The following is a 26,065-nucleotide window of genomic DNA, read 5'->3' as shown; positions in this document are numbered from 1 at the left end:
CTTTTTTCATGTTTGCTGGCTGCATAAATGTCTTCTTTTGAGAAGCATCTGTTTATATTCTTCACTCCCTTTTTGATGAGGTTGTTTTTTTTCTTGTAAATTTGTTTAACTTCTTTGTAGTTTCTGGATATTAGCCCTTTGTCAGATGGATAGATTGCAAAAATTTTCTCCCATTCTGTTAGTTGTCTGTTCACTCTAATCACAGCTTTTTAATTTATTTTTATTTTATTTTATTTATTTATTTTTTTCTGTGCTGAAGATTTTTAGTTTAATTAGATCCAATTTGTCAATATTGGCTTTTGTTGCCATTGCTTTTGGTGTTTTAGTCATGAAGTCTTTGCCTATGCCTATGTCATGAATGGAATGGTTTGGGTTTTCTTCTAGGGTTTTTATGCTTTTAGGTACTATGTTTAAGCCTTTAATCCATCTTGAGTTAATTTTTGTATAAGGTGTAAGGAAGGGATCCAGTTTCAGCTTTCTGCATATGGCTAGCCTGTTTTTCCATCACCATCTATTAAATAGGGAATCCTTTCCCTATTGCTTGTTTTTGTCATATTTGTCAAAGATCAGATGGTTGCTAATGTGTGGCATTATTTCTGAGGCCTCTGTTCTGTTCCATTGGTCTATATATCTGTTTTGGTACCAGTACCATGCTGTTTAGGTTACTGTAGCCTGTATTATAGTTTGAAGTCAGGTAGCGTGATGCCTCCAGCTTTGTTCTTTTTGCTTAGGATTGTCTTGGCTATATGGAATTTTTTTTTTTTGGTTCCATATAAAATTTAAAGTAGTGTTTTCTAGTTCTGTGAAGGAAGTCAATGGCAGCTTGATGGTAAATAGCATTGAATCTATAAATTACTTCGGGCAGTGTGACCATTTTCATGACATTGATTTTTCCTGTCCATAAGTATGGAGTTCTTTTCCATTTATTTGTGTCCTCTCTTATTTCATTGAGCAGTGGTTTGTAGTTCTCCTGGAAGAGGTCCTTTGCATCCCTTATAAGTTGTATTACAGGTATTTTTGTTCTCTTTGTAGCAATTGTGAATGGGAGTTCACTCACGATTTGGCTCTCTGTTTGTGTATTGTTGGTGTATAGGAATGCTTGTTATTTTTGCACATTGATTTTGTATCCTGAGACTTTGAGGAAGTTTCTTATCAGCTTAAGGAGATGATGGAGTCTTCTAAATATACAATCATGTCATTTGCAAACAGAGACAATTTAACTTTCTCTCTTCCTATTTGAATACCCTTTATTTCTTTTTCTTGCCTGATTGCCCTGGCTAGAACTTCCAGTACTATGTTGAATAGGAGTGGTGAGAGAGGGTATCCTTGCCTTGTGCTGGATTTCAAAGGGAATACTTCTAGTTTTTGCCCATTCAGTATGATACTGGCTGTGGGTTTGTCATAAATAGCTCTTATTTTGAGATATATTCCATCAATACCTAGTTTATTGGGAGTTTTTAGCATGAAGGGGTGTTAAATTTTATTGAAGGCCTTTTCTGCATCTATTGAGATAATCGCATTTTTTGTCACTGGTTCTGTTTATGTGATGTATTACATTTATTGATTTGCATGTGTTAAACCAGCCTTGCATCCCAGGGATGAAGCCAAGTTGACCATGGTGGATGAGCTTTTTAATGTGCTGTTGGATTTGGTTTGCCATATACGGGCCATGTTTTTAGAGCTCATTGGATTTGGTTTGCCATATACGGGCCATATTTTTAGAGCTCATCTAGCCTCATGTGGCCAGTGGCCACCATATTGAACACTCCGATTTAGAAGCTTGTCTTGGGGTATTAGCCAGGAATAAACTAAGTAGAGAAAGTTTCCAATCAGAATTGTGCCTATCTTGATCCGCTCAAGAGCAGAGGCAGTAAATTCAGTCAGAGAGAGAATTGCCAGTGTGGCTAGAATATAAGCAGCTAGTCTCTTTGTGTCTTAAAAGATCATATCGTAAGTTTCCTGAAGACACAGAGACAGAGTTCCACTCATGGTGTTTTAATCTTTACCCAGCACGGTAGTTGAAACGCTTGTAAGATACTAAATAACCTAAGGATACCATTTCAATTTAATTCTTGAATTCTTTTCAGCCTTCTCAGAACACAGTAGTTTGCTCATATGTGTCTGAATTTACAAATCCATGTTTATTTTCTAGTCATTGTCAGTATCTGATTGCAGAGAAGATATGAAAGCATACTTGATTTCACAGTTTCTGCCTGCCTCTGAAGGGCCCTAAATTAGAGAATGTTGAACAGAGATTCAGAAAGGCAGGCCAAGCAGAGCTTGAGGTATATGTTTTCTTCTTTTTGCCTCTTCTAGTACTTCTTCCATTCCTACCCTGTTTCTTCTTCCCTTGTATTATGATTAATCTCTGCAATAAATGCATAAAATTGTCCCATAGCTTTATAGAAATCTGAGAATTTCTGATCTTATCTTTTTTCTGCAGAGAGCCCTGACTACTGCTGTAGGAGAGGGCAATGGTAGGATCCTGACCCTGCAGAAGGTAGGTCCCTCTAACTCCTTTCTCAGTGTATTAGTCAGGATTCTCTTGAAGGACAAAACATAAAGGGGAGTTTAGTAAGTATAAACTCACACTATCACAAGGTCCCACAATAGGCCATCTACAGGCTGAGGATCAGGAGAGCCAGTCCAAGTTCCACAATTGAAGAACTTAGAGTCTCATGTTTAAGGGCAGGAAGCATCCAGCATGGGATACAATGTAGGCTGGGAGGCTAGGCCAGTTTCTCTTTTCACATTTTCCTGCCTGCTTACATTCTAGCCACACTGGTTGCTGATTACATTTTGTCTACCCAGATTAAGGGTAGGTCTACGTTTTCTAGCCCACTGACTCAAATGTTAATCTCCTTTGGCAACACCCTCACAGACACACCCAGGAACAATACTTTGTATTCTTCAGTCCAATCAAGCTGACACTCAGTATTAATGATCGCACTCAGTGACTGAAAAGAGTGGATGAGTGGCCCTGACATTCCTGCCAGGCCATTACAATCACTGTTGGGCCTAATTAAATAATTACTACCTGGGGCCTGCTATTGGCACTCACTAACTGGTTTCCATAGCAAACCTCATGGGTAATATATATTTTTGTACTCCAAGATTTTTTTAAAACATCGGTTTGAATTTATAGAAAAATTGAATAGGCAGCACACAGAGTTTCATAAACCAACCCCCTCTTCCTCTTACCTCCAGCATGCAATTTCCCCATCTGCATCTTGTAGTAGTATGATACATTTGTTAAAACTAATCAACCCATATTAATAAATTATTAATTATCAGCTAAAGTCCATAGTTTACCTAAGGGTTCATTTTTTGTGTTTTATGGTTCTATGGGTTTTGCCAAATGCATATTGACATATATTCATCACTACAGTTTCATACAGAAGAGCTTAACTTCATTGAAATCCTCAGTGCCTACTTCATTCAAAAAGTCAAAAGGAAGCCGGGCGCGGTGGCTCACGCCTGTAATCCCAGCACTTTGGGAGGCCGAGGTGGGTGGATCATGAGGTCAAGAGATCGAGACCATCCTGGTCAACATGGAACCCCGTCTCTACTAAAAATACAAAAAATTAGCTGGGCATGGTGGCATGTGTTTGTAATCCCAGCTACTCAGGAGAGTGAGGCAGGAGAATTGCCTGAACCCAGGAGGCGGAGGTTGCAGTGAGCCGAGATCGCGCCATTGCACTCCAGCCTGGTAACAAGAGCGAAACTCCGTCTCAAAAAAAAAAAAGTCAAAAGGAATAGAATATTTCATGGCATGTGACAAGTATGTGAAATTCAAATTACAGTGTCTATAAATAAAGTGTACTGGGATGCAGTTACACCCATTCGTTTGCACATTGTTTATGGCTGCTTTCACTCTACAACAGGATGAAGTAGTTGTACCAGAGACCATCTGGCCTACAAAGCTGAAAATATCTACTATCTAGCCCTTGACAGAAAACCTTTGTTGACCCCTGATCTAGACCATAAGTTCTGGAAAGTTCTAATTGTCACCTTTCGCCACTTACGAAGGTGATTTGAACATAGTAGGTTTCTACTCTATTCTGATTGATTAAAGATACAGTGTCCCCTCAGAAATGTTAGCAATTATTTCCATAGCCAATTTTCTCCTGGCATCCTATAATCTCTTCTACCATTTTGCTGATGGGTCTTTATCACTTACGTCTTGACTTTTTATTTTTATTTAAATTAGTCTCTAACAAGAGGTGTGTAGTTTATATGTTTATAAAGCATAAAGTTATGGATCAAAGAATTCATTCGTTTGTTCATATATTATCCCACCCTCCCTCTGACAGTTTTTTAGTATTGGCTTTTTGCTGGGTGCAGAGCTGGGTAGCAGAGAGGCAAAAAGCAGCCCCCACTATTAGAGAGGCCAGAAATGAGTACAGATAACAGATAGATTAAACAACAGCTATCACACAATACGGTAGTTGCTATAATAAGGCTCATGTACCAGCTAATAGAATCACAAATCCAAAATGATAGAGCTACCAGTCACTTATTTAACAAGTGTTAATATTTAGTAGGCACCTGCTGACTGCCAGTCACTATGCTGGGTGTTGGGAATATGACAGTGTGTGAGACAGATCTTAAAGAGCTTTCAAGCCTAGCTTATATTTTTGTAAATTATTTAGGAGGGATTGTTGAGGATGTCTGATGCAGTTTTCTTAACTGATGAAAAACTGCTTACTATGGTTCCCTTGACAAGTGCCATTTACATTAACATGGTCTATCTCCAGTGATAGGAAACTCATGGATTAATTTATGTCTAAGCTTGAATGTTTGTAAATGTTGGTTATTCTGCTTTATTTTGGGTAAAACTGCAGTAAAAATTACTTATTTCAGGGCTGAAAAGTGTGTGCTAGAAAACTGCAACTCATTTTTTTTTTTATGTTACCAAAAGATGTATTAACATTCACTAAAATATAAGCTTCAGGAGGATGGGATTTTGTCTTTTGTTCATGACTTTACTTGTAATATCTACCCTAGAGTTAAGCACATATATTAGAATTAGTCTCTGAGATGAACACAGAAAGCTTTTGTTTGTTTGTTTTGTTTCCTAGAGACAGGGTCTTGCTGTGTTGCCCAGGCTGCCTCTAACTCCTGGACTGAAGAAATCTTCCCACCTCTGCCTCCCAAAATGCCAGGATTATAGGTGTGAGCTACTGCACCTGAATACTTTTTTAAAAATCTAGGCACTTTTAATCAGCAGAGAGCCAGACATAGTAGTTTATTTTTTCTGTTAATAAATAATAAAGTACATGCATGTGTATGTAAATGAATGTATAATAATAATAATAATAATATATTGTGCATAGCATATGCATTAGGCTCTTTACATAATTTAATATCATTTTCTTCTCACAATAATGTGAGAGTATTTGTCAATTCCCATTCTACTGGTGGGTTGACTGTTATTTATATAACTTGCTGAAGCTAACAGATTTGTCAGGTAGTAAAGCTTAGGATAAACCATTCTTTGCACCTTCTTGTGGCCAGTTGCTGTTCTTGCCTGTATGCTAAAGATTTTAGAGTGTATGAGGATTCCACGGGTTTGTTTCCATTGGCACGGGAGGATAACTGGACAAGCACAGACAAAGGTACACTGAAGAAATTGTCACACAAAAGTTGAACAATCTTTGTGGCACCACAGAGCCAGGAGTCAATCCAGGGGGCCAGTTTTAAGCATGCCACATATTTTATTATAAAATAATAGCACTGCTGTGGTGATACACTGTAGAGAAGAATTCTCTGTTCACTTTACCATATTTTACCTTCCTCTGCCCTTGTACTTATAATAGAGAACTACATTTCCCCAAATCCCTTGTTAACTGGCTTCTGAGTGGCAAGCCTGGTAGGATGTGTTGGCCAAGATATTTCTGCCTCTCCTGATTAGCTTTGGGTGGCACTTTTGGCAATGGCTGTCCCCTGTGGGCCCCAACTTCTGCAAGATTGCCTCTCATTTTGTGAAACCGACTCTGACTGGCAGCTCCCACTGTGGTCGTAACTTCAGCCAGGCCATGCCAGTATTTGAGTTCTGACAACATCATCTTCTTCTGTTGTCCATCAGGGCGTAGAGAGGGAAGAGTATTCTGTTTCTAATCACAGGATTGCCTCAATCATCTCATGGTTGGCTTCCAAGCACTTTCATCTTTGGTATAACAAATTCCTTATATTAAATTCCTCTGTTGAAATACTTAAAGTTGCTTCTTTTCCCTGGTTAGATTGACCTGACTAATATACAATTAAGTACTCAAGTGTCAAGGGCTTAGTACAATACAGATTTGTTTTTTGTATTCATTGGGCAGTCTTCAACGTGGTTTGGGGCCCATGATCCTTCTCACTGTGACTCTGCCTTTCTTTAGGGCCTTGGAACTCTCTTGCTATGATAACAGAGGAGAGTATAACAATCTCACTAGGGATCGTTTTATAGGCCAATCCTGGAGGTGGTGATAATGCTTCTGTTCAGATTCTGTTGTGCAGAACTTTAAGGGAGGCTGATGCATGTAATCTTGCTGGAGGTCCAGGAGAAGAAGGAGACAGGTTAGGCGTCAGGGACAGTGAGTTTGTATTTACTGCACTGGGATGATGAGAAGACTGTCTGAATGTCTGGTTGAGTTGGCCTGTGTACATAGATTGCTCTCTACTCCTTATCCCTCCTGTTTGCCTTTCTCATCTTGCTTTGTTCATACATACAACAATTGAAATACATTTATTGAAATCTAGTACAGAGTGATACCTACTCTCTGGGGGTGGGGATAAGTGTTTATGAGTATGTCCTGAACCAATAAGTCAGACCAAAACACGCCTCTTGAGGTCTAATAAATTGCTACTTGATTTATAACATCTAGAATATCCTTTCATATACCCCACCAACAAGTGTAAGAAATGCCTCCCCACCCCCAGGCATTGGTGTGGTATATGCTTTGCTACTCAGAGTGAAGTCCATCAATTAGCAACCTCTGGAAGCTTCCTAGAAAGGCAGAACTTCAGGCTCCAGTCCAGCTTCCCTGAATCAGAACCTGCAATTTAACAAGATCTCTTGTGATTTTCATGCATGTTAAAGTCGAAAAGCACTAGTGTAATTCATAAAGTTAAGGCTTTGCTCAACTGGTATCACAGGCTTTATGTGAGACACACTGTGCTATTTCCTGGTTTAGGGAAATTTTGTCTGAATTCCCATGGTATGAGCTTATCCTGCTCTCTCTCTCTGAGGCAGGATCTTGCTTTGTCACCCAGGCTGGAGTACGGTAGCACTCACTGCATCCTCGACTTCCCAGGCTCAGGTGATCCTACCACCACAGACTCACAAGTAGCAGGTGGGTTGGCTAGTTTTTAATTTTTTTGTAGAGAATGGTCTCACCATTTTCTCAGGCTGGTCTCAAACTCCTGGTCTCAAGCAATTTTCATGCCTCAGCCTCCCAAAAGTGCTGCGATTACAGGCATGAGCCACTGTGCCTGCCTGATTTATCTCTTTAACAGGCTAAGAAATTGGACAACTGGAACATGCTCTTGGTATTTGTAATAACAAAAAGATGCAAGAAAGGAAAAGAGAGAAATAGAGAGACAATAGAAAAATAAAGAAGAGAAGGAGGCAGGAAGGCTGGCCAAGTTCATTTAGCCAGAGTGGGACCTAGGCCAGAAATTCCCAAGCTGTCCAGGGATAAAACTCACCAGGAAACTGCCGTGCTCTGAGGCCAATCCTTTGCATAAACCTTGTGTAGCTCTGCGCTCTATTTGCTTAAGTGACTTCAAACTGCCTGTCTCTTGCAGCCAGATTTGGACTGTGGGCAATGAGCCAATTCTTTCCCATCTCTGGCACTGTCTAAAATTCTGATTTTAATTTCTTCCTGCCTCCTCTGCCTGCATGCAAAGTCCTACTTATCTTTAAACTCAACCTAGAAGCCAACTCTTTTGTGATTCCCTGAATCTAAAGCTCACCCCAGGTCTTCAGTACCCTTCTAAGCTAAGTTGCCAGGGCATGGGCCTCTAATCACTCTTCCACTGTTAGTCTCCTTGGCTTCTTTTTATAATCCAGATGGCCTCTCATTCTCTCCATTCTTTGCAGGGAGAAAGGTACCAACCAGAATTAACCAGATGAATGCAATCACTCTTAGGTGCTGTGTAGACAGCATAAAAGAGGGTTTGAATAAGAACACAGGTGTTTTATTAGAGACCTTCTGGAACCCTTCATGAAGTCCAGTAGGCATTTTGAGGAAGGCTGCTGTGTGGGTAGAGAGAAACAGTGGGCAAAGAAGCAAATAATTCCATTGTTGTACTGCAAGGCAGCCACATTCTCTGCCTGTGTGTAGTACTTTGTTACATGCAAGATTAATTTGGCGAAGACAGAATTCTTTTCTTGCCTGGGTCTCCTGCAGGTGACAAGGGACAGTAATACATTTATCCTATGACTGTGTACATGAAAGATAAGGAAGAGCTCTAAAAATTGTGGCTGTCAATTCAGGGGATGGGGTTGGGAGAAAGGCACCTGTGTGTATAACGTGTGTGTGTGTGTGTGTGTGTGTGTATGTGTGCGCGCAGACACACACACCCACAGGCACATTCTATATCTTTTGGGCTGGAGCAGGAGGATTAATGGGCTTATATATTTCAAGAAAGATTCCTTTATGTTTCTAATTCATTTGTCTGATGATAACTGCCTTAAAATATAATGAAATCAGCTTCATTCATTCATTAAAACATTCATTTACCCAGCAAATGTATTATGATGTCCTGCATACTTAGGGATTAATAAAACAGTTCCTATCCTGCCTATAGACCTCACAGTCTTGCTTGCTTCAGCCTTATTCATTTATGAATTTGTCCAATTCTTGCCTGTCCTTCCTCCATGCCACTCCTACACTGGGAGGACTCTGCAGCCCCCTATCTCCCTTAAGTTAATAGACATCATTTTTGGGGAAGTTTTAGGTTCATAGAAAAATTGAGCAGAAAGAATAGAGAGTTCCCATATCCTCCTTCATCCTATTATCAACATCTTGCATTAGTGTGATACATTTGTTCCAAATGATGAGTCAATATTGATGCATTATTATTACCTAAAGTCCATAGTTTACATTAGAATTCATTCTTTGTGTTGAATATTCTAAGGATTTTGACAAATATATAATGTATCCACCATTATAGTAGCAAACAGAACTTCTCACAGCCCTAAAAATCAGTCTGCAGCCCTTTTGTTCTCTTGCTCTGTCTCCATGCCTCCCCTGCCCACGCAATAATAAAGGAAGGTTGCACTCACTTGGATTGAAATCAAAGTCTAGCATATATTTAGGTTACCTTGCCCCACCCTGGGACCTTGGCTGACTTATCACCCAGACACTACTAAATCTTCACCAAACTTGACAAGAAATCTACCCAGCCTCTCCAGTGGAAAGACCCAGAAGGAGATGAGAAGCTGTGTCTCTAGGTTCAGAAAGTTACAAAGAATTCACCTCACTAACAGGGCAATTTATTTCCTTGCCGAGCTGCCTTAGGGAATTCAGAATTTTAGAAATGTCCTTTCTTTAATCTTTGTGACTCATTCCTCCTGAACAAACCTAAGTTGTTTAATGGAGCATTTTGTGTACATAATTTTACTGGTGCTACAATATGTCTAATGACGTGATAATTTGTAGATGTACATGGTATATGAGGCAACAGCAGGGGCCAGTTTGGCAAGCACCGAAGCCAAGCCAGACAGACATTAACCTGATTTAGAAGCTGCACATTTCCCAGACCTGGCTCAGTTAACTGCTGCATGTTGGGCACTGGGAAACCTGTGGTTGGTTGGGAAGAGCCTGAATGATACATTTTATTTCCTTTTTAAAAAATCATTAAAATCGTTGTAGGAAGGTCATAGTAATCATTCCTGTTTGCAAAATTGTATCTGAATTTGCTGACAACAGGTACTTCTGTGGTTAGGACTGGTGAAGCCCTTCTATAGCAGGGCATTGCTCTTTGGAAGGCAATGATAAAGCAAAATTCCCCATGGTCTCCAGGGCTGTCCCTGGTGACTGTCAAGGAGGAGCAGACTGTCCTTGGTTCTGATCCAAGAGCTCCTCTGATAATGCTCTTCCCCCATTCCAGATTCCAGTGAGCCACCATCTGATCCCTTCTGCATGATCCTCTCCTATATGCCCCTGGCAATAGGTTTTCCCCCAATCATGGAGCTTATTGTACTGGTTGCAGCTGTCTTCTCACTTGTTCATCATTCCCACTGCACTGTAAGTTCCTTAATTATTCACTGAGTTCTTGTCAGTCCCTATAAGACCAGGCAAAGCATACAGATTAGTCAAATGAATGAATGGACTGAATGGTCATCATTGCTCTTTATCTCCATCAATGGCACCTGTTGTGAAACAGAAGTCTTAGTGCTATTCTTATTTCTTCCCTCTTCTGCATATGCTCATTCTAGATACCAAGTCCTATCTATTCTAATCCTAAAATGTATCTGGAATCCTGTTTTATTTTTTTTTCATCCCTTCCTAGGTTGAGACTCTGGGCATCTCTTGTCAGGGTTGTCAAATAATATACAGGATACTCAGTTACATGTTAATTTCAGAAAAAACAAATAATGTTTTAGTATATGTCCCAAATATTGCATGGGACATATTTATACTAAAATTATTTGTTACTTATTTGAATTTCAAATGTAATTAAATAGTTTTCTATTAAAATCTTTATTTTGATAAAATGTCCATAACATAAAAAATTACCATTTTAACCATTTTTAAGTGTACAGTTCAGAATTCAGTGGCATTAAATATATTCAGTGTTGTGCAGCAATCACCACTACCCATTTCCAGAACATTTTTGATCATCCCAAATAGAAACCCTGTGCTCATTAAAAATAATTCCTCACTCTCCCCGTCTGTATCCTCTAGTATCAGCTGTTCTATTTTCTGCCTCTATAAATGTGTCTATTCTGATACCAATAAGATACTCTTAATAGGAATCTTTGATGTCATTTAATCTGGCAAAAAAGAAATCTCTTCTCAAGAGAACTTTAATAATATTTCAATACTATTTACTTCCATGGATTCTATTTTCACAAACACTACATTATAGAAATTTGCCAACAAATAACTTTCATCACAGGAAATAACTTTCATTATATGATAATATTTACCTGGGAATATAAAAATCTATGCATGGCCACTATAAGAAAACTCTAAAATGAATGCTGGAGGACATTATAGGAAATAAAATAAGCCAGCCTCAGAAGAACATATACTGCATACGCCCCTTATATGAGGTATCAAAATAGATGCATAGGCACAGAGTAGAATGGTGGTTGGCAGGGGCTGGGGGCAAAGGGAAGTCGGAAGTTGCTGTTCAGCAGGTGTAAGGTTTCAAACAGACAAGATTATTGAATAAGTTCTGGAGATATGCTCTACAACATTGTGTCTATAGTTAATAGTACTGCATTTTGTGCTTACAAACTTAAAAGAGTAGATTTCATGTTGTGTTATTATCAGAATTTAAAAAAATTACCAAGAGGATTTTTAAAAAGCATATATTCTTCCTCTGAGCAGACTATGGCTAGATGAAAGGCATGTAATTAGAACTCTAGACAATAACACAAAAAATTGTATAAAGTGGGGAAAAAGACAAAAGCGAAGTCCTCTCATTACTCCCACTCCATTTTTTGGATGGGAGAATAAGGAAAAGACACTACTGTTGTATTAGATAGGTCAAATGTTTAAGCGAAGGATAAACAGCCATTTATCAGAGATGCTGGAGCAGGTTTACTGCACTGGGTGACATGAAGAAAAGATTTTGCATGCAGAGACTTTAATGAAAGAACTACTAACAGAGGTGTGGCAAGATGAGGAACAAATAAGAGAAGTTGAAGCATCAAAGACTAGCAACGCAAGAAGCAATTACCTCTGTCAGAGCCAAAGAGATGGTAGAAAACATAATTACTGGAGCCCAGGAATAGCTGGGACTGAGGAGGAGGGTAATCTGGAGACAGCAGAAGTCATGAAAGAGAATTGCTACTGCCATAGACCAGGAGCTTAAGGAGGGAGTGAAGGTCCACCTGGCTTTCCTCCCATTGTCCATACCTGATAGGAAGCCAGCCTGCAAGGAAGCCTGGGAGAAGGAATTCACAGGCATTAATCATTCTTTTGGGGCACAGAGCAGGGTAATAAGAGTGGAGAATGAATTTGGTGTGAGCAAGCAGAGAATAATAGCCTCAGCTTCTAGGAGTCTCTCTAACTCTTAAATTTTAAGGACTCCACGTTCCAAGGCAAATATTTTATCCTTCACTTTCAAGCTAAGAATAGGGCCAGGAATATTTTGTGAACCATACTAGAGTGTGACAGAAGTTATAATCATAGATTTAGGGTGATTCTGTGGGTTATCCTCATTCCTATCTATAAGCATATGATAAAGTCACAATTTCAAGTTTCAGAGGGAATGGAGGCTCCAGAACCACAAATGTCAGCCACATCTGTAAAACTTTAGTAGTCACATTAAAAAAGTAAAAAGAAATAAAATTAAATTTACTAGTATGTGTTCTTTAATATAATGTAGCTAAAATATTATTTTAATATATAACCAATGTAAAATTAAGATTTTTTAAAAATTATTTTTATTATTTAAAAAAATGTTCAGCACACCAGAGTTGCTAAGTAGATATTTTATGTTCTTTTTTTCATACTGAAACTTTAAATTTTATACTTACAGTACATCTCAGTTCAGACTAGCCATGTGTGGCCAGTGGCTACCATACTGGACAGAGAAGCTCTGAATCCTGCCTTTTCTAGATTCTACAGAAAAGCTATAAGCAGGATTCTAAGAAGTTAGAGCTCAGACCTCAGACATTTCCTAACGATTCTATTGTTTTTTTTAAATAAACTTTTTATCGAAGTATAACATGCATGCAGAGAAAAGCCTATGTCATGAGTGTGCAACTTGAATCTTCACAAACACACCTGTGTAATCAGCACTAAGATGAAGAAAATTACTCACAGCCCAGAAGAGTCCCTCATGCTCACTACTGGTCACTTCTCAGGTCACTTCACGCACTACCACTGGGATAACCACCACTCTGAGTTCCAACACTATATATTTTTTTGGCTGTTTTTTTAAATTCATGTGTAATAGAAACTGAACATTGTTTTGTTTATGGCTTTTTTGTGCTACGCATTATGCTTGTTGTTGTATATGTTCTATTGCTGTGTCACATTTCATTGTATGATTCTACCTCCATGTTTTTGCCCATTGCATAAAGAGCATTTGGGTTATTTCTGGTACTGCCATGAACTTGTTAGATGTTACTTTTGGGGAACAGAGGTCCTGGCTGCTTTCCTGTTACAAGAAATGGAGCCTTACCATTGTCTCCTCTCTTTTCTCTTAGGGTTTAAAACTGCAGTTAGTCTTTATTAAGGTAATGGCTGCAATACTTGTTTTTGTAAAAAGTGACTATGTCTCTCATGTTGTATATATTTTCTTTTTTTAGGTGGTAAATTTTTTTTGGAATTTATTAATTTGTGTTTAAAAAGAACTGCTGAGGGAGTCAGAATAAATTTTAGTATATTTTTTAAGGTAATTTTCAGAAAAATAAATAAAAGGAACTGCTGGAAAAGGTTCACAGTAATAATCTGAACAAGTAGGAAAATACATTTACTCCACAGAACAAAACCTCTTAGATGCTGTCATTAATGTGAACACTTACTGCTTCTTACTTTTCTAAACACATGGTGATGTAATTAACAATATTTAGGGGGGGAGGACTCAAGATGGCACTGTGAGAACAACCCAGGATTGAAGCTCTCTGTGAATGCGCAGAGAGGGTGAGTCAGGACCGCATTTCAGATGGATCTTTGTTGCCCACAGAACGGGGAAATTCCCAGGTATAAAAGAGATGCAGGACGCCAGGCAGAGGTTTTGGCTGGTGCAGCCGGCAGCTGGCAGCTGGCAGCCGGTGCGGCGGCAGCCCAGGCTGTAGCACAGCAATGCTACACAGTGCTCTGCACAAAGCGCACTGTTCTGGGGGCCCTGTTGAATCAGCAACCTGAGACTTGAGAGGGCTGAACTTGAGACTGAACAGGACTTGGACAGTGAGCCAGCCCAGGAGATTCCAGGGACACAGTGTTTGGGGTAGTGCAGTGGGACAAAAAAAACAGTGATCCCAAACGCTCCTGGTGGAGAGGTTCCCTGAGGGCGCAGCTCCGTGTGGGAGGGGCGTCTGCCATTACCGAGGCAATCCGCCCCTACTGAGGTACACGCCCATTGCTGATGCAGCCTGCCATTGCTGAGGCAACCCGCTAAAACAGAGAGACTCCGCCACAGGGCGTAGCCCGTGGCAGCAGAAGGGCAGAGCCTGCAGCAACAGGGAGAACCTCACACCAGCAGGGAGGAGCCTCGGCAGGCAAATAGTGACTAGACTGCCTCCTAGCTGGGCAGGACAGCACAACGGACACTCAAAAATAAAGCCCCAACGCCCCCAGACAGAGCATCTGAGAAAAAAAGGTTTTTTTTTTTTTTTTTTTTTTTTTTAAGCAGTGGAAACAAATCTTTTATTAAATCACATCAAATTGTGTTTCTTGTTTACTTTTTCCATTTTGTAAGTCACAGTCATATCTGCTAGTTTTTTGGAAACCTTGCCTCACATTTGTCAAAAAAAAAAACTTGGCTCGGTGTTCTTCAGGTTAATGCTGCGTGATTAATCAGGGTGATAAATTTGACATAATTAACTGTTGTAATGGCATTTCTGAGTCTGTTTCTCTTCTCTACCCCTGCTGAAATCATCTGAGGTTGGTTAGCTTCTGAACATGTAATCAGATGTGCTGTGGATGCCTCCAAGAGTCCTAAACACTTGTGTTTTCCAAGTTTCAGTCAAGTCTCATGGATAGGAGAGTGTGGTCAGCACCAGCAGTGCCCATGTCCATAGTAAAATGTTAGTCCTCTCCCCTTGCCGCTGTGTCGAGGCTGGAGTAACTGCTGCAGTCCATAGTTCTTCAGAGGGTCTCAGCCAAATCCTATGAGTGAGAATATGCGGTGTTTCATTTTCTGTTCTTGTGTCAGTTTGCTGAGGATGATGTTTTCCAGATTCATCCATGTCCCTACAAACGACACGAACTCATCATTTCTGATTGCTGCATAATATTCCATGGTGTATATGTGCCACATTTTTCCAATCCAGTCTATTATCAATGGGCATTTGGGTTGATTCCAGGTCTTTGCTATTGTAAACAGTGCTGCAATGAACATTCGTGTACATGTGTCCTTATAGTAGAACAATTTATAGTCTTTTGGATATATACCCAGTAATGGGATTGCTGGGTCAAATGGAATTTCTATTTCTAAGGTCTTGAGGAATCACCACACTGTCTTCCACAATGGTTGAACTAATTTACACTCCCACCAACAGTGTAAAAGTGTTCCTTTTTCTCCACATCCTCTCCAGCATCTGTTGTCTCCAGATTTTTTAATGATCGCCATTCTAACTGGCGTGAGATGGTATCTCAATGTGGTTTTGATTTGCATCTCTCTGATGACCAGTGACGATGAGCATTTTTTCATATGATTGTTGGCCTCATATATGTCTTCTTTTGTAAAGTATCTGTTCATATCCTTTGCCCACTTTTGAATGGGCTTGTTTTTTTCCTGTAAATCTGCTTGAGTTGTTTGTAAATTCTGGATATCAGCCCTTTGTCAGATGGGTAGACTGCGAAAATTTTTTCCCATTCTGTTGGTTGCCGATCCACTCTAGTGACTGTTTCTTTTGCCGTGCAGAAGCTGTGGAGTTTCATTAGGTCCCATTTGTCTATTTTGGCTTTTGTTGCCAATGCTCTTGGTGTTTTGTTCATGAAGTCCTTGCCTACTCCTATGTCCTGGATAGTTTTGCCTAGATTTCCTTCTAGGGTTTTTATGGTGCCAGGTCTTATGTTTAAGTCTTTAATCCATCTGGAGTTAATTTTAGTGTAAGGTGTCAGGAAGGGGTCCAGTTTCTGCTTTCTGCACATGGCTAGCCAGTTTTCCCAACACCATTTATTAAACATGGAATCCTTGCCCCATTGCTTGTTTTTGTCAGGTTTATCAAAGATTGTATAGTTGTATGTATGTTGTGTTGCCTCCGGTGCCTCTGTTTTGTTCCATTGGTCTATATCTCTGTTTTGGTACCAGTACCATGCTGTTTTGATTACTGTAGCCTTGTAGTATAGTTTGAAATCCGTTAGTGTGATGCCCCCCGCTGTGTTCTTTTTGCTTAGAATTGACTTGGCTATGCGGGCTCTCTTTTGGTTCCATATGAAGCTCATGGTGGTTTTTTCCAGTTCTGTGAAGAAAGTCAGTGGTAGCTTGATGGCGATAGCGTTGATTCTGTAGATTACTTTGGGCAGTATAGCCATTTTCACGATATTAATTCTTCCTAACCATGAACATGGAATGTTTCTCCATCTGTTTGTGTCCTCTCTGGTTTCGTTGAGCAGTGGTTTGTAGTTCTCCTTGAAGAGGTGCCTTAGGTTCCTTGTGAGTTGTATTCCAAGGTATTTTATTCTTTTCGTAGCAATTGCGAATGGCAGTTCGCTCTTGACTTGGCTTTCTTTAAGTCTGTTATTGGTGTAGACGAATGCTTGTGATTTTTGCACATTGATTTTATATCCTGAGACTTTGCTGAAGTTGTTTATCAGTTTCAGGAGTTTTTGGGCTGAGGCGATGGGGTCTTCTAGGTATACTATCATGTCGTCTGCAAATAGAGACAATTTGGCTTCCACCTTTCCTATTTGAATACCCTTTATTTCTTTTTCTTGCCTGATTGCTCTGGCTAGAACTTCCAGTACTATATTGAATAGGAGTGGTGAGAGAGGGCATCCTTGTCTAGTACCAGATTTCAAAGGGAGTGCTTCCAGTTTTTGCCCATTCAGTATGATATTGGCTGTTGGTTTGTCATAAATAGCTTTTATTACTTTGAGATACGTTCCATCGATACCGAGTTTATTGAGGGTTTTTACCATAAAGGGCTGTTGAATTTTGTCAAATGCCTTCTCTGCGTCAATTGAGATAATCATGTGGTTTTTGTTTTTGGTTCTGTTCATGTGGTGAATTATGTTGATAGACTTGCGTATGTTGAACCAGCCTTGCATCCCCGGGATGAATCCTACTTGATCATGATGAATAAGTTTTTTGATTTGCTGTTGCAATCGGCTTGCCAATATTTTATTGAAGATTTTTGCATCTATGTTCATCATGGATATTGGCCTGAAGTTTTCTTTTCTCGTTGGGTCTCTACCGGGTTTTGGTATCAGGATGATGTTGGTCTCATAAAATGATTTGGGAAGGATTCCCTCTTTTTGGATTGTTTGAAATAGTTTTAGAAGGAATGGTACCAGCTCCTCCTTGTGTGTCTGGTAGAATTCGGCTGTGAACCCATCTGGACCTGGGCTTTTTTTGTGAGGTAGGCTCTTAATTGCTGCCTCAACTTCAGACCTTGTTATTGGTCTATTCATAGTTTCAGCTTCCTCCTGGTTTAGGCTTGGGAGGACACAGGAGTCCAGGAATTTATCCATTTCTTCCAGGTTTACTAGTTTATGTGCATAGAGTTGTTTGTAATATTCTCTGATGATGGTTTGAATTTCTGTGGAATCTGTGGTGATTTCCCCTTTATCATTTTTTATTGCATCTATTTGGTTGTTCTCTCTTTTCTTTTTAATCAATCTGGCTAGTGGTCTGTCTATTTTGTTGATCTTTTCAAAAAACCAGCTCTTGGATTTATTGATTTTTTGAAGGGTTTTTCGTGTCTCAATCTCCTTCAGCTCAGCTCTGATCTTAGTAATTTCTTGTCTTCTGCTGGGTTTTGAGTTTTTTTGATCTTGCTCCTCTAGCTCTTTCAATTTTGACGATAGGGTGTCAATTTTGGATCTCTCCATTCTCCTCATATGGGCACTTATTGCTATATACTTTCCTCTAGAGACTGCTTTAAATGTGTCCCAGAGGTTCTGGCACGTTTTGTCTTCGTTCTCATTGGTTTCGAAGAACTTCTTTATTTCTGACTTTATTTCGTTGTTTACCCAGTCAACATTCAAGAGCCAGTTGTTCAGTTTCCATGAAGCTGTGCGGTTCTGGGTCGGTTTCTGAATTCTGAGTTCTAACTTGATTGCACTATGGTCTGAGAGGCTGTTTGTTATGATTTCAGTTGTTTTGCATTTGTTGAGCAGTGCTTTACTTCCAATTATGTGGTCAATTTTAGAGTAGGTGTGATGTGGTGCTGAGAAGAATGTATATTCTGTGGATTTGGGGTGGAGAGTTCTGTAAATGTCCACCAGGTTTGCTTGGTCCATGTCTGAGTTCAAGCCCTGGATATCCTTGTTGATTTTCTGTCTGGTTGATCTGTCTAGTATTGACAGTGGAGTGCTAAAGTCTCCCACTATTATTGTGTGGGAGTCTAAGTCCTTCTGTAAGTCATTAAGAACTTGCCTTATGTATCTGGGTGCTCCTGTGTTGGGTCCATATATGTTTAGGATCGTTAGCTCTTCTTGTTGTATCGATCCTTTTACCATTATGTAATGGCCTTCTTTGTCTCTTTTGATCTTTGTTGCTTTAAAGTCTATTTTATCAGAGATGAGAATTGCAACTCCTGCTTTTTTTTTGCTTTCCATTAGCTTGGTAAATCTTCCTCCATCCTTTTATTTTGAGCCTTTGTGTATCCTTGCATGTGAGATGGGTTTCCTGGATACAGCACACTGATGGGTTTTGGATTTTTATCCAATTTGCCAGTCTGTGTCTTTTGATTGGTGCATTTAGTCCATTTATATTTAGGGTTAATATTGTTATGTGTGAATTTGATACTGCCATTTTGATTCTAAGTGGCTGTTTTGCCTGTTAGTTGTTGTAGATTCTTCATTATGTTGAAGCTCTTTAGCATTCAGTGTGATTTTGGAATGGCTGGTACTGATTGATCCTTTCTATGTGTAGTGCCTCTTTTAGGAGCTCTTGTAAAGCAGGCCTGGTGGTGACAAAATCTCTGAGTACTTGCTTGTTCGCAAAGGATTTTATTTTTCCTTCACTTCTGAAGCTCAGTTTGGCTGGATATGAAATTCTGGGTTGAAAGTTCTTTTCTTTAAGAATGTTGAATATTGGCCCCCACTCTTTTCTGGCTTGTAGTGTTTCTGCCGAGAGATCTGCTGTGAGTCTGATGGGCTTCCCTTTGTGGGTGACCCGACCTTTCTCTCTGGCTGCCCTTAGTATTCTCTCCTTTATTTCAACCCTGTTGAATCTGACGATTATGTGCCTTGGGGTTGCTCTTCTTGCGGAATATCTTTGTGGTGTTCTCTGTATTTCCTGCAATTGAGTGTTGGCTTGTCTTGCTAGGTGGGGGAAATTTTCCTGGATGATGTCCTGAAGAGTATTTTCCAGCTGGGATTCATTCTCTTCGTCCCCTTCTGGTACACCTATCAAACGTAGGTTAGGTCTTTTCACATAGTCCCAGATTTCTTGGAGACTTTGTTCATTCCTTTCTGCGCTTTTTTCTCTGATCTTGGTTTCTCGTTTTATTTCATTGAGTTGGTCTTCGACTTCAGATATTCTTTCTTCTGCTTGGTCAATTCGGCTATTGAAACTTGCGTTTGCTTCGCGAAGTTCTCGTATTGTGTTTTTCAGCTCCTTTAATTCATTCATATTCCTCTCTAAGGTATCCATTCTTGTTATCATTTCCTCGAATCTTTTTTCAAATCTTTTTTCAAGGTTCTTAGTTTCTTTGCATTGATTTAATACATGATCTTTTAGCTCACAAGAGTTTCTCATTATCCATCTTCTGAAGTCTAATTCCGTCATTTCGTCACAGTCATTCTCCGTCCAGCTTTGTTCCCTTGCTGCTGAGGAGTTTTGGTCCTTTCTAGGAGGCGATGTGTTCTGGTTTCGGGTGTTTTCCTCCTTTTTGCGCTGGTTTCTTCCCATCTTTGTGGATTTGTCCGCTGCTCGTCTGCGTAGTTGCTGAATTTTCGTTTGGGTCTCTGAGTGGACACCCAGAATGTTGATGATGAAGTATTTCTGTTGCTTGGTTTTCCTTCTTTCAGTCTAGCCCCTTCGCTGTACGACTGTTGAGGTCCGCTCCAGACCCTGCTTGTCTGGGGTGCACCTCTAGTAGCCGTGGCACAGCGAGGGATGCTACCAGTTTCTTTTTCTGCTCTCTTTGTCCCAGGATGATGCCTGCCTAATGACAGTCTTTTGGATATAGAGGGGTCAGGGAGCTGCTTGAGGAGACAGTTTGTACTTTATAGGGGTTTAATTGCTGAGCTGTGCACTCTGTTGTTCATTCAGGGCTGTTAGGCTGCTATGTTTGAATCTGCTGCAACACAGCTCATTAAACAACCCTTTTTTTTTCTCAAATGCTCTGTGTTGAGGGGTTTGGGCTTTATTTTTGGATGTCCGATCAGGTGTCCTGCCCAGCTCAAAGGCAGACTAGCTGTTTGGCTGCCGAGGCTCCGCCCTGCTGTTGTGTGATTCGCGCTGTTCCTGCCGGCTCTGCTGTGGTCTCCGCCACGCCCTGCAGTGGAGTCTCTTCATTGTAGCGTGTTGCCTCAGCAACGGCAGGCTGCGTCAGCAGTGGGCGTGTATCTCAGTAGGGACGGGTTGCCTCGGCAACGGCTGGCTGCGTCAGCAGTGGGCGTGTATCTCAGTTGGGGTGGGTTGCCTGGGCAATGGCTGGCTGCCTCAGCAGTGGGCGTGTATATCAGTTGGGGCAGGTTGCCTCCGTAGTGGTGGATGCCCCTCCCCCACAGAGCGTCTCGGACCGTCTGCCCGGGATAGTTTGAAATCGCGGTTTTGTTCGTCCCACTGGGTATCCCAAACGATCTGTCCCTGCAATCCCCTGGGCTGGGCTACTGTGCAAGTCTCATTCAGTCTCAAGTCCAGCCCTCTCAAGTCTCAGGTTGCCGGTTCAACAAGGCACCCGGACAAGCGCGCCCTGTGGGGATTGCTGGGTAGGGCCGGCCGCCACCGCGTCCCGTGTCTTTTTATACTTGGGAGTTTCCCCATTCTGTGGGCAACAAAGATCAGTCTGGAAATGCAGCACTGACTCACCATTTGCGAATTCAACGCGGGCTCCAATCCTGGGTTGTTCTCACAGCGCCATCTTGAGTCTCTCCTCTCAGGTTTTTTTTTTTTATGAGTTCTGTTGCAGCAGAATTAAACATAGCAGCCTAACAGCTCTGAATGAACAACAGAGCTCACAGCTCAGCAATTGAGCTCCTATAAAGTACAGACTATCTCCTCAAGAAGCTCCCTGACCCCTCTAGATCCAAAAGACTGACATTTGGCAGGCATCATCCTGGGACAAAGATAGCAGAAAAAGAAACTGGTAGCATCCCTCACTGTTCCGCAGCTGCTATAGGTAGACCCCAGACAAGCAGGGCCTGGAGTGGACCTCAGTAGTCGTATAGCAAAGGGGCTAGACTGGTAGAAGGAAAACCAAGTAACAGAAATACTTCAGCATCAACAATCTGGGTTTCCATTCAGAGAACCAATCGAAAAGTCAGCAACTACACAGACGACAGGTGGATAAATCCACAAAGATGGGAAGAAACAAGTGCAGAAAGGAGGAAACACCCAAAACCAGAACACTTCGCCTCCTAGAAAAAACCAAAACTCCTCAGCAGCAAGGGAACAAAGCTGGACAGAGAATGACTGTGACAAAATGATGGAATAAGACTTCAGAAGGTGGATAATGAGAAACTTTGTGAGCTAAAAGAACATGTTTTAAATCAATGCAAAGAAACTAAGAACTTGAAAAAGGATATGAAAAAAGATTCGAGGAAATGATAAAAAGAATGGATAACTTAGAGAGGAATATGAATGAATTAAAGGAGCTGAAAAACACAATATGAGAACTTTGCGAAGCATGCACAAGTTTCAGTAGCCGAATTGACCAAGCAGAAGAAAGAATATCAGAAGTTGAAGATCAACTCAATGAAATAAAATGAGAAACCAAGATCAGAGAAAAAAAGCGCAGAAAGGAATGAACAAAGTCTCCAAGAAATGTGGGACTATGTGAAGAGACCTAACCTACGTTTGATAGGCATACCAGAATGTGACGAAGAGAATGAATCCAAGCTGGAAAATACGCTACAGGACATTATCCAGGAAAATCTCCCCCATCTAGCAAGACAGGCCAACACTCAAATGCCGGAAATACAAAGAACACCACAAAGATATTCCACAAAAAGAGCAACCACAAGGCACATAATTGTCAGATTCAACAAGGGTGAAATAAAGGAGAGAATACTAAGGGCATCTAGAGAGAATGGTCGAGTCACCCACAAAGGGAAGTCCATCAGACTCACAGCAGATCTCTCGGCAGAAACACTACAAGCCAGAAGAGAGTGGGGGCCAATATTCAACATCCTTAAAGAAAAGAACTTTCAACCCAGAATTTCATATCCAGCCAAACTGAGCTTCAGAAGTGAAGGAAAAATAAAATCCTTTGTGAACAAGCAAGTATTCAGAGATTTTGTCACCACCAGACCTGCTTTACAAGAGCTCCTGAAAGAGGCACTACACATAGAAAGGAACAACCAGTACCAGCCATTCCAAAATCACACTAAATGCTAAAGAGCATCAACATACTGAAGAATCTACAACAACTAACGGGCAAAACAGCCAGCTAGCATCAAAATGGCAGTATCAAATTCACACATAACAATATTAACCCTAAATGTAAATGGACTAAATGCACCAATCAAAAGACACAAACTGGCAAATTGGATAAATATCCAAAACACATCAGTGTGCTGTATCCAGGAAACAAATCTCACATGCAAGGATACACAAAGGTCAAAATAAAGGGATGGAGGAAGATTTACCAAGCAAATGGAGAGCAAAAAAAAGCAGGAGTTGCAATTCTCATCTCTGATAAAATAGACTTTAAAGCAACAAATATCAAAAGAGACAAAGAAGGCCATTACATAATGGTAAAAGGATTGATACAACAAGAAGAGCTAATGATCTTAAACATATATGGACCCAATACAGGAACACCCAGATACATAAGGCAAGTTCTTAATGACCTACAAAGACTTAGACTCCCACACAATAATAGTGGGAGACTTTAACACTCCACTGTCAATATTAGACAGATCAACCAGACAGAAAATTAACAGGGATATCCAGGGCTTGAACTCAGACCTGGAGCAAGCAAGCCTGATAGACATTTACAGAACTCTCCACCCCAAATCCACAGAATATACATTCTTCTCAGCACCACATCACACCTACTCTAAAATTGACCACATAATTGGAAGTAAAGCACTCCTCATCAAATGCAAAACAACTGAAATCATAACAAACAGTCTCTCAGACCATAGTGCAATCAAGTTAGAACTCAGAATTCAGAAATTAACTCAGAACCGCACAGTTTCATGGAAACTGAACAACTGGTTCTTGAATGTTGACTGGATAAACAATGAAATGAAGGCAGAAATAAAGAAGTTCTTCGAAACCAATGAGAACGAAGACACAACGTGCCAGAATCTCTGGGACACATTTAAAGCAGTCTCTAGAGGAAAATATATACCAATAAGTGCCCATATGAGGGGAATGGAGAGATCCAAAACTGACACCCTATCATCAAAATTGAAAGAGCTAGAGGAGCAAGATCAAAAAAACTCAAAACCTAGCAGAAGACAAGAAATAACTAAGATCAGAGCTGAACTGAAGGAGATAGAGACACAAAAAACCCTTCAAAAAATCAATAAATCCAAGAGCTGGTTTTTTGAAAAGATCAACAAAATAGACCACTAGCCAGATTGATTAAAAAGAAAAGAGAGAACAACCAAATAGATGCAATAAAAAATGATAAAGGGGAAATCACCACAGATTCCACAGAAATTCAAACCATCATCAGAGAATATTACAAACAACTATATACACATAAACTAGTAAACCTGGAAGAAATGGATAAATTCCTGGACTCCTGTGTCCTCCCAAGCCTAAACCAGGAGGAAGCTGAAACTATGAATAGACCAATAACAAGGTCAGAAGTCGAGGCAGCAATTAAGAGCCTACCACACAAAGAAAGCCCAGGCCCAGACGGGTTCACAGCCGAATTCTACCAGATACATAAAGAGGAGCTGGCACCATTCCTTCTGAAACTATTCCAAATAATCCAAAAAGAGGGAATCCTTCCCAAATCATTTTATGAGACCAATATCATCCTGATACCAAAACCCGGCAGAGACCCAACAAGAAAAGAAAACTTCAGGCCAATATCCATGATGAATATACATGCAAAAATCTTCAATAAAATATTGGCAAGCTGATTGCAACAGCAAATCAAAAAACTTATTCATCATGATCAAGTAGGATTCATCCCGGTGATGCAAGGCTTGTTCAACATACGCATGTCTATAAACGTAATTCACCACATAAACAGAACCAAAAACAAAAACACATGATAATCTCAATTGACGCAGAGAAGGCATTTGACAAAATTCAATAGCCCTTAATGCTAAAAACCCTCAATAAACTCGGTATTGATGGAACGTATCTCAAAGTAATAAAAGCTATTTATGACAAACCAACAGCCAATATCATACTGAATGGGCAAAAACTGGAAGCATTCCCTTTGAAATCTGGCACTAGACAAGGATGCCCTCTTTCACCACTCCTATTCAATATAGTACTGGAAGTTCTAGCCAGAGCAATCAGGCAAGAAAAAGAAATAAAGTCTATTCAAATAGGAAAGGTGGAAGCCAAATTGTCTCTATTTGCAGACGACATGATAGTATACCTAGAAGACACCATCACCTCAGCCCCAAAACTCCTGAAACTGATAAGCAACTTCAGCAAAGTCTAAGGATATAAAATAAATGTGCAAAAATCACAGGCATTTCTCTACACCAGTAACAGACTTAAAGAAAGCCAAATCAAGAACGAATTGCCATTCACAATTGCTACAAAAAGAATAAAATACCTTGGAATACAACTCACAAGGAATGTAAGGGACCTTTTCAAGGAAAACTACAAACCACTGCTCAACGAAATCAGAGAGGACACAAACAGATGGAGAAACATTCCATGTTCATGGTTAGGAAGAATTAATATTGTGAAAATGGCTATACTGCCCAAAGTAATTTACAGAATCAATGCTATCCCCATCAAGCTACCACTGACTTTCTTCACAGAACTGGAAAAAACCACCATGAACTTCATATGGAACCACAAGAGACCCCGCATAGCCAAGTCAATTCTATGCAAAAAGAACACAGCGGGGGGCATCACACTACCGGATTTCAAACTATACTACAAGGCTACAGTAATCAAATCAGCATGGCACTGGTACCAAAACAGAGATATAGACCAATGGAACAAAACAGAGGCACCGGAGGCAACACAACATATCTACAACTATACAATCTTTGATAAACCTGACAAAAACAAGCAATGGGGCAAGGATTCCCTGTTTAACAAATGGTGTTGGGAAAACTGGCTAGCTATGTGTAGAAAGCAGAAACTGGACCCCTTCCTGACCCCTTACACTAAAATTAACTCCAGATGGATTAAAGACTTAAACATAAGACCTGGCACCATAAAAACCCTAGAAGGAAATCTAGGCAAAACTATCCAGGACATAGGAGTAGGCAAGGACTTCATGAAGAAAACACCAAGAGCATTGGCAACAAAAGCCAAAATAGACAAATGGGACCTAATGAAACTCCACAGCTTCTGCACGGCAAAAGAAACAGTCACTAGAGTGAATCGGCAACCAACAGAATGGGAAAAAATTTTTGCAGTTTACCCATCTGACATAGGGCTGATATCCAGAATTTACAAAGAACTCAAATAGATTTACAGGAAAAAAACAAGCCCATTCAAAAATAGGCAAAGGATATGAACAGACACTTTACAAAAGAAGACATATATGAGGCCAACAATCATATGAGAAAATGCTCATCGTCACTGGTCATCAGAGACATGCAAATCAAAACCACATTGAAATACCATCTCACACCAGTTAGAATGGTGATCATTAAAAAATCTGGAGACAACAGATGCTGGAGAGGATGTGGAGAAAAAGGAACACTTTTACACTGTTGGTGGGAGTGTAAAT

The sequence above is a fragment of the Callithrix jacchus genome, chromosome 10 (assembly GCF_049354715.1).
Source record: "Callithrix jacchus isolate 240 chromosome 10, calJac240_pri, whole genome shotgun sequence".
In the NCBI taxonomy this organism is placed as follows: domain Eukaryota; kingdom Metazoa; phylum Chordata; class Mammalia; order Primates; family Cebidae; genus Callithrix; species Callithrix jacchus.
This window is presented reverse-complemented; position numbering follows the sequence as displayed.